The 19,382-nt window shown below is 42.7% G+C and overlaps 1 long non-coding RNA gene across 1 annotated transcript; it reads left to right on the top strand.

The window, feature by feature from the left end:
* The first annotated feature begins 2,097 nt into the window (after positions 1–2,097).
* LOC119328338 lies at positions 2,098–2,393 on the top strand. Its single transcript, XR_005158932.1, has 2 exons — positions 2,098–2,234; positions 2,330–2,393. It is a non-coding gene; the product is annotated as an uncharacterized LOC119328338 (long non-coding RNA).
* Positions 2,394–19,382: the final 16,989 nt, after the last annotated feature.

Genomic DNA, 19,382 nt, shown 5'->3' with positions numbered 1-19,382 from the left:
TGTGTATGTGCATATTCAGAAAAAAAAATTGTGTTGCAAAAGTTACATTTAAGGTTAGTTGATTTAATGCACTTGAGGTTATTAGTTCTACACTGTTAGTTTTGAACTAGTTTAATTAGTAGTTGAATTAGTTTTGAACTAGTTTAATTAGTAGTTGAATTAGTTGATTTAATAAGTACTACTTTACTATATATAGAAATAGTTTATTTTTAGCAAGAAAATTAATAGAACTAGTTTATTTTTTTAGTTAAAGCAATTATTCCCGCATCGATGTGGACGATGCCTATCCCGCATCCTCGTCGTCGAGTCGGCGGAGGACGACACCTGCTTGACCAGATGGGCCATGTCCGGGACTGGGCTCCGCCGGGGTGGTACTGGGAGGCGCTACCTTCCGGGGGGGCGTAGCTTGCACTACAAGAAATATGTCAACTTATGACCACCACTATTGGTCACTGAATGGTCACAAATTTCCATTTATGACCTTTTTGTGACCAAAAACAGAATGTCAAAAGCTAGGCGTCGTAAACTGACTATAGCGACCTTTAACAAAAGGTCGTTGATCCTATGACCTTCTGTTTTGGTCGCTAGCAACCTCCCCAGGCCACATATGCATCCATCGTGGCAATCTGACGTGGCACAAGATTCAGCCCGGTCCAATTCGATTTTCTACATGGGCCTAGCACAACAATTCAGCCTATTTGTGTTTTTTCTATCAATTTTTGGTTCGGTTCATGGGCCAAGCCCAATATTGTAGCCTTTTTATTGTTGGGCCGTGGCCTTCTTACCATCAATTGATTTTTTATTTTTCAATCATTTTATTTTAGAGCTAGTCCCACTAGTCACATGGGCCCCACATGTCAAAATTTTCAAAATATCTCAAATTATATTCATAAGTGGAGCATAAATTGGTCCCGCTGGTCATGTTTCCATTTCACATATTTTTAACATACATAATCACTATTTCAAATAGGACGGGACAAATATAATTCATCAAATAACACTACATTAGTCTTTTACAATCTGATACAATATTACAATTTACAGTCTACTACAGAACCAAAAGAACTCTTTGCTAAGTAGGGCTTCACTGATTCGCACTTGGCTTCATGGCTTCACACTCCAAAAAAATTAGGCCCAAAGCTCCTGTAAAAGAGTGAACAACTTCAATATTAGTGTACTTAGTGCTGAGGCCAGAACCAAATAACTTCGATATTACAATAGAAAGAAGTCTCAGGTTTATCAAGCACAGCAAAACAGCAGTGTGACTGAAAACAAAAGAGGTCTCAGGTTTAGACTGAAAAGGAAGAGCTAGATATGCATGATGTCCCAGGTTTAAACAAAAGATCAAGAGCACAATTTCAACAAGAGATATATAGTCAGTCCAATTGAACAAAGGCTGGACAGTAGCATTATGAGTATTTAAGTGGAGATGTAGCAGACAATCAAATGAATATATTGTACAGACCATGAATAAAATTAGGCAATCATCGATGGAGAGCGTCTAATGCTCCTAATTAAACAAACAGATATGTTTAGCCAACCAAGAAGGAAACACTAACCAAACAGTGGCAATTTGAGGTGGTGAGCTAGATGAGGTACAAACTCAGATGACATTCAATCATCCGGTAGCAAAACAAGCTTACTAGCTAGCTAGTACACTAGAATGTGACCATCCAACATGCACACACGCATCATGCAGGAACATATATGAACATTTTCTGTAAGGGGGACATCAAGACCTTGCTTTGGAAGGACTAAAGAGCACTTGAACGAGTTCTGGTCATCAGGTGCTTCTTCACCATCAGGTTCATTTGTTGCTGCTGCTCATCCTCCTACTCCATCTACACGGACAAGAGCAAGTTAGTTGTTTGCATGGCATTCACTTAATAAAACTGCATGTATATTCATCTACATTACTTCTTCAGTATAGTACAGTACAAAGGATGGATGGGTTTGAGTTCAAATGTTTGCTTGCACATGTACTACTCATATACTTAGATGTGTGAGAGAGAAAAAGGAGGAAGAAAGAGAGCACGGGAAGAAGGGAACATTAGTAAATAGGGATATCCCCTTCCTCTCCTTGATAAGCTTAAATCACAAGTGTTATGCTGCTAATCTTATGTAGCTTCGTTTCTGAATTTATATTGTTTGTGTGATTGTTTGAGACTGCAAAAAGCTTAAGCTTATATCTACTGGTGAGTTTGAAGATGTAACTAGTTTTCCATTTCATGCAGGTGTGTCTTACAATTTCGAAAAGACTGATAATCGTATTTTAAGCTTATATCTACTGGTGAGTTTGAAGATGTAACTAGTTTTCCATTTCATGCAGGTGTGTCTTACAATTTCGAAAAGACTGATAATGGTATTTTCCGGTTAAAGCTCACTGCAAATGCAAAAAAAATAATAGCTGATTTGAGAAGGCCTCTTGAGATTTTGATGAAAGGCAACACTATAAACCACCCTGACCTGACAATAACTGCAGTTCAGCTACTTTTGTCCCATGATGGTGTACTAATACAACTTGTCATTTTGAAAGAAAGACTGGAAAATCTATACTGCACTCAACGCACACCCGCGTCCCGGGCGGCAACTGCCGCGCGAGGCTAGCTACAGTGCGGTGCTCTATTTGCTCAATACAAACTAGCAGTGATTGCTACATGGGATGGACAACACATGCTTTTGTAAATATCTCTAGAATAGAATGTTAACAAAATAATAATCCAGTCTACATGCTACTAATTAAGTAGTAGTTATTTGAATAGTTTGTAGCAGGCAAGTAGAACAAATCAAGCTTGGCAATTACAAATTTTTTTGCAGGTTACTATTAGCTATATGAAATAAGCATGGCATCAAGTTCACTAAACAAGTAAGCATGCAAAACAAAACCAAGTTTGCACATCCAAAGTGTGTCACGTACTAGAGATGCCTCTGACCGAGAAGTGCAAATCAGAATCACGTATGAAAGGACACTTCCATCAGCACGTTTGTTATTCAAAAAAAACATCACGTTTGTTGTACTGACACACAATCAGTTTCCAATTATATCTCAAAACCAATCAACACAAGCTAGCCACGCTACACATCCCAGCTAATTGCAACTTGGCGTTGTAAGCAATAATCGGCAAGCCTTTTCTCTGCCTCAGGCCTCGCTCGACAGAAGAGTAAACGTTTTAGTAGCTTTTGACCAACCAAGACGTACTACACAGAACAAAACAAGGAAGGAGATACTGTAGAAACCAAAGCTGCCTTGCGGTTTTAAACAAATTGCCATCGCCTCAAGACAAGAACGCGTGGACATGACTACTACTGCATACACGATAAACCCAGTCAAAAGGAAGCAGGCAAATATACTCGAACGACAGTAGATAACTCGAGCAACAGAGACCGCAAGACCTCTGCATCTGCGTACGGCGCTAGATCCATCTTAACTCGCGGGAACAAGCACATATCTAAAATCGATGAAGCCGGGATATACCTCGGGTGCCGAGCGGAGCGTCACCGTGGGGGTGCTGCTGGAGTCGATCGAGCCCGACAGCAAACAGAGACGGCGGGAGGACACATTGACGGAGACGGAGCTCCGTCCACGAAGCAGACGATGCAGGGGAGGCCATGGCGAGGAGGCAAACGGCGGCGGTGCTTGGACTTGGGCGAGGCTTCGGCTTGGCGGCGCAGGAACAGCGAGGAGGGACTTGGCATTAGGGCGGCGCGCTGCAAGGTCCATGGCGGCGGAGTGCACTGTTTGAGACAGAGAGAGAAATCGAGATGTGTGAGAGAGAAAAAGGAGGAAGAAAGAGAGCATGGGAAGAAGAGAACAGAGAAGAAGGGTGGCACTCATCTGCTGGCTCCGGCAAGCTGTGGCTGGTGGTCGCCGGCGGCGGCGTAAAAAATCATAGGAGGAGCTCCTCTCGTGGGGCTCGGGTGCGGGGAATCGTGGGAGGAGGCTGCGAGGACGGGCACGCTCGGGCGCTCGCTCGATCTCCTCGGCGAAGAGGTGGCTGGGAGATGCGGGGAGGGGAGGGAGGACGGCGAGGTCAGGGGTGGGTGGGAGAGGACTGGATCGGGAGGGGGGCGGGTACGGGGAGGAGGTGGCGGCGGCGGCGAGGAGATTGGGAGCAGGGGATGGATGGATCTGATCTAGGGTTTGGGCTGCGGGGGGTTATCTCTTTTTCTTTTTTCTGTAGATAGATGGATGGATGGATGTGGGACGGATATATGGATGGATGGATGGATGGGCGCCATGTCATCGATCCGTGGGAAGAGTTTTGATTGGTTCAAAAAAACAGTGATTTAAAATAGTTTCTAAGTACTAAAAATTGAGGGATTTTGTGAAGTAACTATCAAAACTATTTTGTAAAAGGGCATCACACAAATTATCACTCAAGTTAGACCACATTTTATGGATGAGCACCAATTTGTATGTATTTCTGATCTTTCTATCTATTTTTAATCATTTTTTGAGTGCCCAAAATGAGTTTTTTTGTGAAGAACCGATCATATATTTGTTGTGAAATTGGACCAAATAATTTTTATAAAATATGGCCATATTTAATGTAAAATTGACCAAATGGTTGGGTGTCAAGAGTTTTGATGCACCTCTCCTGAAAAAGACAAATTTCTGCCAATTCCGCTGGAAGCGGGTCAAATTTGAATTGTAGCTGCCTCATAGTTTGTGCTTTATTTTTTCCAAAAATCCTTTCTAGGTACATAAGTATCTATTTAATCAGAGAAACATCAAAAGTTTTCCAAGATTCAACAACTAGCTAGGAAAGGTCATTCCCGCCGTTTTGACCGCATTTTGAAACGGGCATAACAAATTCAAAAAAATCAAAAAATTGGAAAACCTTCGCATTGTGTCATTATATATGACCAAGTTTCCAGGAAAAATAATAAACTTGTAATACAGAAATTATTTTAGAAAAGTGTTCTCATAAATGAGCTATCATGTGTGAAGATTCATGGATTTCAACCCAAACGCTCAATCTCATGGTCACATTCATGGCATAGTTTGTTCAAATGATCTCATATTGTGCACAAGGGTGCATATTGGAATTCCAAACAATGTTGCCAAAGGGAGTTTTCATTTTCTTTGCACGGAAAATTCATTTTCCATTTTTCGAGTGCCCGAAATGAGGGTTTTTTGTGAAGGACCTACCATATATTTGATGCAAAATTGTACCAAATCATTTTTATAAAATATTAGGACATATTTAATGCACAATTGACAAAATTGTTGGGTGCCAAAAGTTTTGATCCACCTCTGGTGAAAAAGACAAATTCCCGCCGATTCAGCTGGAAGCGGGTCAAATTTGAACTGTAGCTGCCTCGTAGTTTGCTCTTTATTTTTTCCAAAAATCATTTCTAGGTACATAAGTATATATTTAATCAGAGAAACATCAAAAAAAATTCAAGATTCAACCACTAGCTAGGAACGGTCAAGCCCCCCGTTTTGACCGCATTTTGAAACGGGCATAAAAAATTTAAAAAGAATCAAAAAATTGGAAAACCTTCGCATTGCGTCATTATATGTGACCAAGTTACCAGGAAAAATAATAAACTTGTAATACGGTAATTATTTTAGAAAAGTGTTCTCATAAATGAGCTATCATGTGTGAAGATTCATGGATTTCAACCCAAACGCTCAATCTCATGGTCACATTCATGGCATAGTTTGTTCAAATGATCTCATATTGTGCACAAGGGTGCATATTGGAATTCCAAACAATGTTGCCAAAGGGAGTTTTCATTTTCTTTGCACGGAAAATTCATTTTCCATTTTTCGAGTGCCCGAAATGAGGGTTTTTTGTGAAGGACCTACCATATATTTGTTGCAAAATTGTACCAAATCATTTTTATAAAATATTAGGACATATTTAATGCACAATTGACAAAATTGTTGGGTGCCAAAAGTTCTGATCCACCTCTGGTGAAGAAGACAAATTCCCGCCGATTCAGCTGGAAGCGGGTCAAATTTGAACTGTAGCTGCCTCGTAGTTTGCTCTTTATTTTTTCCAAAAATCATTTCTAGGTACATAAGTATATATTTAATCAGAGAAACATCAAAAAAAATTCAAGATTCAACCACTAGCTAGGAACGGTCAAGCCCGCCGTTTTGACAGCATTTTGAAACGGGCATAAAAAATTCAAAAAAATCAAAAAATTGGGAAACCTTCGCATTGCGTCATTATATGTGACCAAGTTACCAGGAAAAATAATAAACTTATAATACGGTAATTATTTTAGAAAAGTGTTCTCATAAATGAGCTATCATGTGTGAAGATTCATGGATTTCAACCCAAACGCTCAATCTCATGGTCACATTCATGGCATAGTTTGTTCAAATAATCTCATATTGTGCAGAATCGTGCATCTTGGAATTCCAAACAATGTTGCCTAAGGGATTTTTCATTTTCTTTGCACGGAAAATACATTTTCCATTTTCTGAGTGCCCGAAATGAGGTTTTTTTGTGAAGGACCTACCATATATTTGTTGCAAAATTGGACCAAATCATTTTTATAAAATATTAGGACATATTTAAGGCACAATTGACAAAATTGTTGGGTGTAAAAAGTTTTGATCCTCCTCTCGTGAAAAAGACAAATTTCTGTCGATTCAGCTGGAAGCGGGTCAAATTTGAACTGCAGCTGCCTCATTGTTTGCTATTTATTTTTTCCAAAAATCATTTATAGTTACATAAGTACCTATTTAATCATAGAAACATCAAAAAAATCCCAAGATTCAACCACTAGCTAGGAACGGTCATTCTCGCCGTTTTGACCGCATTTTGAAACTTGCATAAAAGATTCAAAAAAAATCAAAAAATTGGGAAACCTTCGCATTGTGTCATTATTTGTGGCCAAGTTCCCAGGAAAAATAACAAACTTGTAATATGGCAATTATTTTAAAAAAGTGTTCTCAGAAACGAGCTATCACGTGTGGAGATCAATGGCTTTCAAGCCAAATGATCAATCTTATGGCCACATTCATGGCATAGTTTGTTCAAATGATCTCATATTGTGCACAAGGGTGCATATTGGAATGGCAAACAATGTTGCCTAAGGAAGTTTTCATTTTCGTTGGACGACAAAACCATTTTCCATTTTTCGAGTGCCCGAAAGGAGGTTTTTTTGTGAAGGAACTACCAAATAATTGTTGCAAAATTGGACCAAATTATTTTTATAAAATACTAAGCCATATTTAATGCACAATTGACAAAATGGTTGGGTGTAAAAAATTTTGATCCACCTCTCGTGAAAAAGACAAATTTCCGCCGATTCAGGTGGAAGCGGGTCAAATTTGAACTGCAGCTGCCTCATAGTTTGCTATTTATTTTTTCCAAAAATCATTTATAGTTACATAAGGACCTATTTAATCATAAATACATGGTTTGGTGGCGATACGTCGAGGTTTGGGCGGTAGCTGAGGGCCCCAACTCTAGAGCGCGTAAACTCGCATGCCCGTCGCGTGGTCACCGCGTGACCGTAATGTTGCCATGTGTTCGGGCGGCCTAGGAATGTCTAGTGGGTTGGGCACTCCCCAGGTTGGTGCTAGGAAGAAAATTACAACATAAGATTCTCACGAGGAGACCGATCGATGCTCAAACATGAATTAGCAGCCCAGTGTTTGATTTGCGGTACGGGAAATGCACATGGCCAATGGGCGTAAGTTTTAGCTGAGGATGATCATCTACTAAGGAGAATGTCTTCACAAATTTTTAGCTCAAAAGGAGGATCCTAGGTGGTACTTGCTTTGCAAAGTACCACGCTGGACAAAAATATGAATGTTGAAGCTGGGCTCAAAATAATGAATCGAGTGAGCTGAAATTTTGTGGAGGATGGTTATTTGGGCATATGAAAGCATTGTAGAAAATTGATACCATTTGGACATGCCAAAGTAGTATTTCCTTTACAATGCTCTTCTATGGACAGAAACTTGGGAAAACTAGTGAGAGAGATTGGATGAATGAAATAAGCTCAAAATTGGTGTAGGTAAGTTACTTTGGTATGGTCATGCGCTGGTCAATTTTCAGATCATTTGGGTAAGCCTAGCTAGTACTTACTTCACAAAGCTTCTTTCGAGGTAGAAACTTTGGAAATTTCCCGAGAAAGATTTACTAGGAAAATTGAGCTGAATAATACCATGTGGCAATGATTTGGGTATGGAAGAGTGACCGAAAAGTTTGAGGGTAATAGGAGGGGTCTATATAACACTTGCTTTGCAATGTGCCAACGTGGCCATAAAATATAAATTGAACCTTGGCTCACATAGATGATTTGACTGAGCTGCAATTTGGAGGAGGGTGATAATTTGGGCATATAAAGGAACTGTATACATTTCATGTCATTTAGAGATATAAAAAAGGTACTTCCTTCACAATGCTTCTAGGTGGACAAAAACTTTGAAAATTTGCCGAGGAAGATTTGCTAGGCAAATGGAGCTGAATTTTGTCATGTGGTAATGATTTGGATAGGAAAGAGTGCCCAAAAATTCCGAGGGCAATCAAGAATATATAAATAGAACTTCCTTCATAAAGTGTTGTTGTGAACAGAATAGGAAAATGAATATTGTTGAATTAGTTTTGAACTAGGCAAGGAAGGATTTTTACATATTTGATGAAGATATGCCCCAAAGAATTTATGAGATTTTTTTGGGAATTTTGGGAATGATAGAAATATAGGTTGCTTCACAACCTAGGGCAAAAACTGCCACATGGACATGACACATAGGCAAAACTGATGAGATGGCGCCTAGTCATCACAACCCACCACAATCTACAAGGCTATGACCATCTATATTGGTCATTAACAACTAGAAATAAGGCAGCGGACTAGCACTGTTTGCTTTGTGACCATTTCGTGTAAGGAAACTACGACCTTTCTGACCAAAATGGTCGCAATGGTTTAGGGTTTGGAGCCCCTTGAACAGCTTTTGACCAATTGGTTTAAAATGGTCATAAATTTATGACCAATTCTTCGAGGATCACTGACAGAAGGTCATAAGTTGACATATTTCTTGTAGTGTTGGTGAGGAGCCAGCCCGTCGTTGACCCGATCCTTGTTTGGTGGCGGTCGCGTGGGCCAGTGACGGTGCCGAGGCTTCTGGACACCGCGGAGGTGGTACATCACCGTGTCAGCGAGGAGGACGAGCACGTCCGTCGCTACATGGTTGCGTTGGAGGGCAGGTTCGAGAATACCTGGCAGGTTCTTCAGGGATCTCACTGGATCTATGATCCTGTGATGGTTCCTTCCCTTTGGGTGTCCACCGCCCGTGCCGATACCCGTTGGGCGCTACGGTTCTAGCTGTACTGGCGATATGTATGATATATAGTATTCGACGTGTATTAGTGATAATATTCGATGTACGGACACATGGAGATGATGTAGTTTTTCTTATAATTGAAGGCATCCTAATTTGAATACTACTTAATTTTGCGATTTGATTTTTCTTATTGAATGCTCAAATTGGAGAGCACTATGCAAGGCATATGCATATGATTAGTTGAATAATAATGATCTAATTTAGTCTTTGAATTATGAACGTATAGGAAATGTCATCATCGGAGGACGAAAGTCTCTCGGGGGAGTGCGACTGGTGCCACGACGATCGAGGTGAGTGCGACATGCCTCACCTGGACGATGATCGGCGCTTCAGCATTAAACTCAAGGAGACCTTCGAAGTTGAAACGGTACGCAACGATGACAAGTGTGGTTTTTTCATAATTAAGCATGACTTCAACTATTTCAACGTGTAATTTTCATCTTTTACAATTCGAGTATAGTTTATCCCATGCCATGCAAGACGCTATGTCTTGGAGAGGATGGATTTTGAAGACCATGAAAATTTTGAAACGAAAAAAATTCACCTAAGGACCCATCATGATGTGGATTTTGAAGTAAAGTTGTATAATGCTGAGAGCGTAACCCATTTTGGTTGCAAAAATTGGGAAGCATTTTGCAAATTGTATGGTTTTGATGAGGGTATGCTTGTCACCATGGATCTTGGTGATCCTGAAATCGAGCAAGACAATATGGACATTTGGATCCTTGTTGATACTCCTCTAGTTCTACCGCTATGTGAGTTTCTCAAACATAGTTAATTATTAATAGAACTTATATTTTTCATTTCAAAATAGTTGACAGCTTATTTCCATTGACAGCTTATTTTGAAGTATTAAAGAATGTGCAGATGATGGTAGATAGAACTTACTACACCGATGGCTCTGAGTTAACTTACAAGGAGAAAACTCATCTGGTTGGATTTTGTAATGATATGAGAATTACAATATCTACAATCGAACTCCACAACATTATGGTCAATACGTGCCACTAGTGCACGTGTTGAACTACGGTAACTACCATCGAGATATCCTGGTAAGTTTTTTTACTATTACGACATCCGTGCATCTTTTTGCATACTTCTAAAACTAGTACATCATTGCTAACTACGAAGTTATTACTATGTTTTTCAACAGAGAATCCTAGAGGATTGTGTGCCTCATTTGATGTATCAGAATGGCGGCATCCTTCGTGTTTTGAACATATATCCAGGTCATCCTACGAATCTCAACTGTCCATACCGGATTTCTAAAACAAGTGGAGACATGACAATCAAAGGATGGAAAAAATGTATGGACAGTTGTAAGGAGCTTCTTGGAAGCAAAAGGAAGCGAGGCGCAAGAATTGGAGACAGGATGATCTCCATTCTTCATAATGGAGAGTCAGGGTCTATATTGTTTTATACTATTTTACCTTAAGTGTGTTTAGGTCCGATCCTACTTGATACTGATGATCATGTGCTAAGAACAATTATGTAGGGTTGGGTTCGATGACTATGAGGATGATGATCGTATGACTTATTATTAATAACGAGTAGAAGTTGTATGATGATGCTTGATTAATTAGCTAGTAGGACTTGTTATTATATATGATGATGTATGATGCGAGGATGCATGAGTTATTATATATATATATCTGCGGGTGAAATGAACATAGCAGTAGCGTAGGTAAACCAAGGACTATATATAAGAGAGGACACTTCTCTCTATTAGCTAGTTAATAACAACCTAAAAATAACCCCCTAAACCCCTAAAACAGCCATTTAAAAAAAAAAGAAAAACCTCCTACTGACGCGTGGAAGCCTTTTGGTCCCGGTTTATGTCATCAACCGGGACCAAAGGCCCCCCTGCCTGGGCTGCCGGCAGCGGCCACGTGGAGGCCCATCTGTCCCGGTTCCGGTTTGAACCGGGACTAAAGGGTGAGGGTATTAGTAACGACCCTTTAGTCCCGGTTCAGGAACCGGGACTAAAGGCCCTTATGAACCGGGACAAAAGGCCGGTTTTCTACTAGTGGTAACATCCGTGATGGAAATAGACTAGAGCTTGTATGATTTATCTACACTCCTTTTTTTTGCGAATAGATTCATCTACACTCCATAATGTAAATAGAAGTGAGGTGCAGTCCTTGAGACATTGACTATTTGCTTGCAAGCAATTTTATCAAACCGGTGGACAGATCATTAAGTGATATTAGGGAAGTAATATTAACCATGGCTTGGTATATTTGGTTGATTAGAAAACATAAGGTGCATGATGAAAAGGTGCAAGTGGTATCTCATGCAGCAATGTCTATCCAAGTTTTAGCGGGAAATTTTACAAGAGCGACATCAAAGCCTGTTAAGGGGAGAATGAGTAAATGGTGCAAAGTTCCCGAGGGGTGCGTGACTATCAACGTAGACGCAGGGTTTGATATAAACCCGGGAAGTGGGTCAGTAGGAGCTGTTATTCGAGATGATAATAGCCAATTTGTAGCTGCTAGCAATGAGAAACTATCTATGGTACTTGATGCGGCCACCGCGGAAGATACTGCTGTCCTTCATGGCCTTTATCTTGCTAATCAAGTTGGGGTGCACAAGTTGGTGATCCAGTCGGACAATATTGAAGTCATAAATACGTTGAGCAACAAAGGACTCTCTTGAACGGCAGCTGCTCCCATATAGGAAGATATCCTTGTTCAATCAATTTCTTTTACTAAGGTTAGCTTTGTTCACTGTCCGAGGGACGCCAATTTAGTCCCTCATTCTCTAGCTGAAGAATGTGATGGTCAACCAAATGTGTGGGTTGAGGAACCTCCTAGCTTTATTTTCGAAAAGACTCATACGCGGCCGCGCGTGGCAACGCTCGACCTGGGTATCGCGCGTACGACACTGTCGGAAAGGGCGCAGGGCCCACCCACATGTCCAGACCATCCATAAAACTCTGCCCCGTGATTTCAATAGTGGGGCCTAGTGTCTCCTTCCATATATAAAACTCTGCCCCGTGATTTCAACCGGTGGGGGGCCCGCTATGCCTGATTAATTAGCCTCGCCCTGATTTCTTTACAAGGAAACTTGAGTTTCTAACACGCTGTCGGAAATCGATCGTTCTAACGCGCGCGCGCGTAATAGCATCCCTCATTTATTTTATCTTTGTTAATCGATGATGTGTCTATGATTTGAGCAATAAAGTGGGCCATGATGGCATTCCCTAAAAAAAATACTAAACTACCCATTTTAAGGAAAGGATACGTTGTAATCTCCACCGTTGATTTGCATCAAAATTTGTTAACTTTTCTAGAGGGGTATACTGAAGCACGCCTTAATCTCGACATTACAGAGCGAAAAGGGAATAAAGAAGAGGAAAAAGCTGGCAGACGAGAGAGAGAGAGAGAGAGAGAGAGAGAGAGAGAGAGAGGGTGGCCTGTGGATGGAGAATATGGAGATAGGAGGACATTATTACTGACCCGGCTGCCTGTATCATGCTAATAAATGTGAGGCACCAAAAATCCTTCTTCCCCAGCGCGGTGACGAAGCCACCCAGGAGGACTACCGTCGACCAAGTAAGCGCCAGGTAGCCGATGCCGGTCACGCACTTCAAAATGTATGCCAGTATCATAGCCAATTCGTTGAGCGACATCTCTTCCGGCTCCGGCCATGGCTCTTGCTGCTGCTTCTCTGGACCGAGGCCGCTGTTCCTCCGACTCCCAGCTGGTGGAGCGCGGCCGCCCATACTCCTTGGCGGTTCACCTAATATAACAGGCAATTGTTGCTCTGTAATCGGTAGGCAGCGACTGCAGCTCGCAATGTAATCTTAGGCAGCTAGCATGCATGGGGTCAACTAAGCATATGCATGGTCTTGGAGATCTATCTATCTACTACTCGAGTCCTATATGGTAGACAGCTCTCTCAGGCAGCCCCTCGTGAAAATGAACGTGGGAAACAAGGAACCAAAATGCACAATGAAGAAATGAATGTGGGATGCTTTGCTTTGCTTGTGTGCTGCAGAAAAAATGAAAAGCACGTGCATGCATGCATGCATGCTTTGGCTCAGCATCGCTTGTGTCCGGAGGAAAATCAAAACAAGATGTTTTTCATCTTTGCTCTGTCTCACGCTTTCTACGACAGCATGGTGGTCTATACCTAAAATAAAGGACAATATCCGGGTGTGTATTCTTTGCTTTGCTTGTGTGCCGCAGAAAAAGAAGAAGCACGTGCATGCTTAGGCTCAGCTTTGCTTCTGTGCAGACGAAAATCAAAAGCAGATGTTTTTCATCTTTGCTCTGTCACACGCTACGAGAGCATCTCCAGCAACTCATACATGGACAAATAGACAAAAAAATAAAAAATAAATTCCTGTTGTATGGAAGCATGTAACTCGTGTTTTTTTTTGGCCTTCCAGGCAAATCCACACGTACTAAAAATATATTGGTAAGTCACATAATAAATGTTTTTCAGTTTTCTTAGCCATTCCATCCATGCAAAAGAATGTTGCTAGTGAGCTACCAAATACCAAATAGTTCATAGCCGTCGAAAAATACCATAGAGCACTACTAGGAAAACCCTTACCAGTAGCGCTGGGTTTCTTGCTATTAGTAGCGCGGGGTGGCGCGCTACTGCTATGGCGCTACAGCTATTTTTTTAGCAGTAGCGCTTGTTTGGCCTAGCGCTACTGGTATCTAAAGCTAGTTGTAGCGCGCTTTCACCCAGCGCTACTGATAATTATCTACAGCGCGTGGAACTAGCCAGCGCTACTGTTACTTGAGTGCTACTGGTAATCTTTACCCCCATGCCACTGCTAACTTTTGTATTATTATTTTTTACGTTTTGGCTCTGCACACAATTAAACAGATTCACCGTTTATACAATAACATGCATATTCATTGAAAAGCAAGTGAGTCATCGATGAGCCAAAGTTATTAGAAGTCTCAACATGTCTCAAATATCTCATCATCATCAATCATGGTCGAATACATGTCTCGAAATAGCGTTACAAGTCATTACAAGTTCTCAATACATGCAACTACATGGTCACATACTCATGTTTCATTATCAAGGTAGACTATGATATGACCGCATAGAAGATAAGAGCGATCATGATGATCAAAAGTGGAATTATGTAGTAGTTTTTTGCAGCGGCGCTGGTTTTGAATCCCCTGTTGTGCTATGAATCTCAAGTAACTAGCTTCGGCTTCCACTCTGCTATCAAACCCTTTCTGGCTTCCGCCGGAGAAGCCAGAGACTTGGGCCTGACACTCTGGCCACTCATCATACACACCCGAAACATGCCCTACATACACGGCATACCACTTCCTCGCCATCGTTGATCTATATACCTGTCAGAGATGCACATATATATACCATGAAGCGAATTCAACAAAACAGTTATGAAATAGAAGCAACATATATAGTAAACATAGTTAACAAATTTTATCGTACCAAAAGTAATTAACTAGAGCGGGGCACCATACATCTAATAGTTTCGTCGTACTGAGAGATTCGAAGTTTCATCGTACAGAAAGTAACAAGTAACTAAACAGACACATTGTTTTTAAGCAGTGCACTCTTCCCATCTGTCCATATCTGGAAGGGTGCACCCAAGCTTAGTGAAAGGCGTCATGTCCTGACGCTGTAGGGCAATGCAGGTTCGGACATCAACTCGCGATATTGGGCCGGCGTAGAACATCCAATTCTCTTCGAGGACATCTTCGATGATGATGGACGCAATTTCCTGTTGGATCTGGTAGAAATCATTTCGAAGTCGATTATCCGGCACGGCTCCAAAGGCTTCGGCCCATCTTTGGATATGGGTATCGGATGAAGATTTCATGCAAAGTGATTGCACATCCCTTCTGTACTCCATCATTAGATGGATGACGTAGAATCCATCATTCTCACTTCTTGCCGGTTACTGGATGCAACAGAAGTCAGTCTTGTGGGTGAAACAAAGCCCGTCCTTATTTGTTTTTTTGTGTTGGATGTAGCCACCCCGCATGCTAAAGCCCAGCATACCTCTGTCCAGAACATACTTTATGTGTGTGTAATCTTTCTTCTGTATGTTCTTTGACGGGTCCAAATATAGAGCGCGGGGGTAACGCGGGTAAAGAACAATGAGAACGGCACGACACCCCCCGCTGCGGAAAATACACGATCAAGTTTAGCCTCCATGTGTGCAAAGTAATTATTGAAATGCACGAAAGGATGTATTTGTTATAGTGCTATCCACGGATGACTTACCTGGGATGATAAGGTAGGAGAATCGTTTCTTTGTGCTTATTGCTGACCAAGAATTCTTCGATGTACTGACTCGCATATTGACGGTTGGCTTCGTTGATTGACAAGAAGCCCTCATGCATGTAGTATGGGTCCGCGACCGCAAGACCGGTGACTTGCTCTCTCCTGACGATGTAGTTCATGTGCAGCGCATACAGGCGGACGAACGTAAAATCGAGTGTCCTCATTTGAAACATCTGGAAGATGTAATCAAACCTCAGGAAGAAGAGGTCCGCGGGGCATGTGTGGACATACATCTTGCAACTGCTCGGCACATGAACCGTATAAAGTGGGTTTCCTGGATCATCCGAGGCGAGGAGGCTTCTCTCTGTCGAAAGCACATGGTCATGGAGTCTCCTGAGATCCCCTTCTATGGCAGCTAGTGCATTCGCCGGTACCATTGGCTCTCCCGCGACGTGGATTAATGGCGCATGTTTCATCGGTACATGGTCAACCTTTGTCGAATGTGGCTAGATGCTAGAACCAACATTGCCAGCTTTATTGAATTTTCTCGCCGCCGGTCTCTTCATCTGCTTCTTCTTGGTGGGCTAAGGTGCTGGTGGTTCTGTCAGACCCTCCCTGAGCACCACCCCTAGTGTTGCCGGGCTCAGCATTGGACTACTCTGGCTAAGTAGTTGAGCTTGGGTGGGGCCGGCATCTGGAGGCGTGTCCTGCAAGGATGGCATGAACAAAGACTTCTTGCACTCCCGAGGACGTTCCGCTCTAGTACATGCATCTCATATTCATATGGTTGACTCATTGTTATTTCGTTGTCAAAGGCAGTATTAAAATACTGGTTAGGGTCATTGTCGGCCTCCTCCATGTCATGATCCCTATCATCTTCCATGGGGCAGATGGCATCATCTGCCAGCGGAACGGTTGGCCCTCCTTCCTCATGTCTCTCGATCTCATCAAGTAGCACAGACGATGGTTCTACTTGTGTAGGTGGTGTTGTGGTCATACCTTCCTGATGTCCCGTTGGTGTGCTCCCGGCCACCTCGACACGAAGAAGATTCTTCGGCCACAGGATCGGCCAATTTTTGCATTGGCCAAGCTGCGTGGGGGTCTCATCATCCTCTCAATTGGTTTGTATCGGACGAGAGAGACCCTCGTAGCCCGCTTTCACACTCGTCACGGAGACCCTTAAGGCGTTATCAGGCATCTGCTGGCGGTGAAACAATCGATCCTTAGGCTTCACTATAGTACCCTTCCCCACATCCACCAACCCGCCCTTCATGTTGTAAAGGAGGGTGCACGGAGTGGAGTCGGCCTACAAAGACATATATGTGCGGCGTCAGAGATCCAAAAAGAACGGCATCTAAAGATTAATTAATTAGTTGAGTTGTTGAAGGTGCGACGACGCGTATTTACCGTGAGGGCGTCGAGCTCAGCCAATGTCGACGGCCCGACATTCAAGCCAGAGACGGAGCTAGGGCTTCTGTGAGAGCTGGGGCGAGGAGTAGGTGCTGGAGGAGGTGTGGGTGCGGTTGCCATACTAGGTATGAGTATGGGTGCGGTGTTCATTGAGTTGCTCCCGGTGAAGCTGGGCATGAGAAAATCACTTGGTGGCGCATTTGGATTTTGTTGCACCCATGTGACCACTGTTGGAATCAAGCTTGTAAAGGCAGCCACCATATCAGATCTACAGGCAGCGATTATCTCAGCTTTGGTCTCAGCTTTTGCTTTCTCCATCGCCCGCGCCACCTTCTCGTCGATAGTCACTTGACTGAACTTCTTTCTCTCTCTTTTGGCCTCGGGGTCCTCGCTATAATAGTACTTCTAGTGGCCCCAACCCCGGCGCCATGCACACGTCCATATTGCGGCCGCTGGCCGGGCGGGTGTCCCATCATTATGTTCATGGCCCGGTTGAAAGGAGTGTCCCACTTGTACTTCACCGACGACTGAGTCGACGACTCGCTCTCGGCCGCAAGCTTGTGTTGCTCTCTCTGCAAAAATGGACAATGAATCATTTATGAATGCGACTAGAATGTAGTAGACTTCGTTGATCAGAACATAATATGTAACGTGGTAAAAGGATAATTACCAGTAATCTCATGAATTTCCTAGTCGGCCCGTCGGTGAAAACAATCTTTTTCTTGGGGTCCCACGAGAATCGGGCCCTGATGAAGTCGTGCTCCTGCTGGTCGATGAACTCAGCCAATGGGTCTGGGTTCCCCTGACATTCATGTTCTGCGTCCTCCTTAGCCCACACGGGCCTCTTTCCCGTCTAACCACGACTTCCAAGGCGGTGGTTCCCCATGTTCTTTGCCTGCAGCTGCTTGCCTCTCTCTGACCTGGCCTTGGCAGTTTCTTCATTGCAAGTCTCCTTGAACTTTTCAAAGTCCTCTATCGTAATTTTCGGATTGTCTGCAACAATCTCGGCGTAGGTTTCATTGTCTACTTGAATCGCCTTTTCACCCTAGTTTTCCAAGCGCTCAATGCATTGCTGAACTTCCCTAGGGCTTTGTTGTTGATTTTTTTCATGGCATCATCATCCCGTGGGTCGACTTCGTCATTCCGACCGGGGAACAGGAATCTTGCGTGCAACCTAGTTAGAAGCAACTTCTTCAACTGGTCATTCTTCCGTATTTTTGTGGTGTTGATGTTAGCGGTATCCCATAGGATGCATGCTAGTTGGTTGCCGTAACACGCTACCACTTCTCGTGCCTCTATTGGCTTGAACTCGCCAGGGTGCACCGCCGTGACCACCAGTCTTCCGGTGCCGAGCTCATTTGGGCATCGTGTCCTCTTTTCCTTCTTTCCCTCACTGGCTTGGGAGGTCCCACCTTCCGTGCTATAGTTAGGAACATCATCGGCGCCAGTCTCAGTGCCGGTGGCGTTGGTGGCATCAGTGTCGGCGCCGGCGCCACCACCGTCGTCATCCGTCATGACAAGGCGGTCCGGACACCCAGCTTCCTGTCTCTCCTGATCCACCAGAAAGTCGAGGTAGGCGTGTGCTCGACCTAATTGGGAGTGAGAACCTCCGGCCTCATCGGTGTCGCTCATGTTTCCTAGGGTTTAATGTTGTAGTCGTTTAATTATCGAGCTTTATATAATAAAGTGAATAATGACAAAAATGTGACCTTTGTTTTGCCAGAAATGTCGTTTCATTCCCGTCGCGACAAATCTCAAGCAATTGATATGTCCAATTTTCTAGCACAAGTCATGCCGAAATTCATGGAAAATTTCGGCATGACCTTTGCTAGAAAGTGCACATATAGAGTGCCTGGAATTTGCTGGAATGGAAATGAATCAACATTTCCGGCAAAACATAGGTCACTTAGCAATCGGTTTCCCTGCAAATGACAATAAGCACTATGTGCTGAAGTGATGTGTGTCATCACATACATCTCCACATGGCTAGGCAAATAACAAAAGTAGTAGACTAAGAAGGTAGCAGTGCCTCTGTTTAGATGCAAGTTAAGATTCAGAAATGTATCATTTTCCTCTGTATATGTTCACTTTTTTGCCTCATGAACTACAAATGGACATCAACTACAAATTTAAAAAACTTCAAATGGACAGCAACATAAGCTACAAATGCTACTGCGGGAGAGACCAAATTTACTCTATCAACAAACTAAACACTCATTTTCATTTACTCTAGCAACAAAATAAAAAAAGCATATTAACAGCATTCTAACAATAGGCATTTTAACAGCAAGCATTTGAACAACATGCATTTTAACAAAAAGCATTTGAACACTCTAACAATAGGCATTTTAGCATTTTAACACTCTATGGAAGCAAGTGTGGACTATGGCAACAAGTGTGGACTATCAGCAAGTCGGAGAGGAAGGAA

This window comes from Triticum dicoccoides, chromosome 7A (assembly GCF_002162155.2).
Source record: "Triticum dicoccoides isolate Atlit2015 ecotype Zavitan chromosome 7A, WEW_v2.0, whole genome shotgun sequence".
Classification (NCBI taxonomy): domain Eukaryota; kingdom Viridiplantae; phylum Streptophyta; class Magnoliopsida; order Poales; family Poaceae; genus Triticum; species Triticum dicoccoides.
The sequence above is the reverse complement of the archived record's forward strand: the minus strand, read 5'-3'. Positions and strand labels throughout refer to the sequence as shown.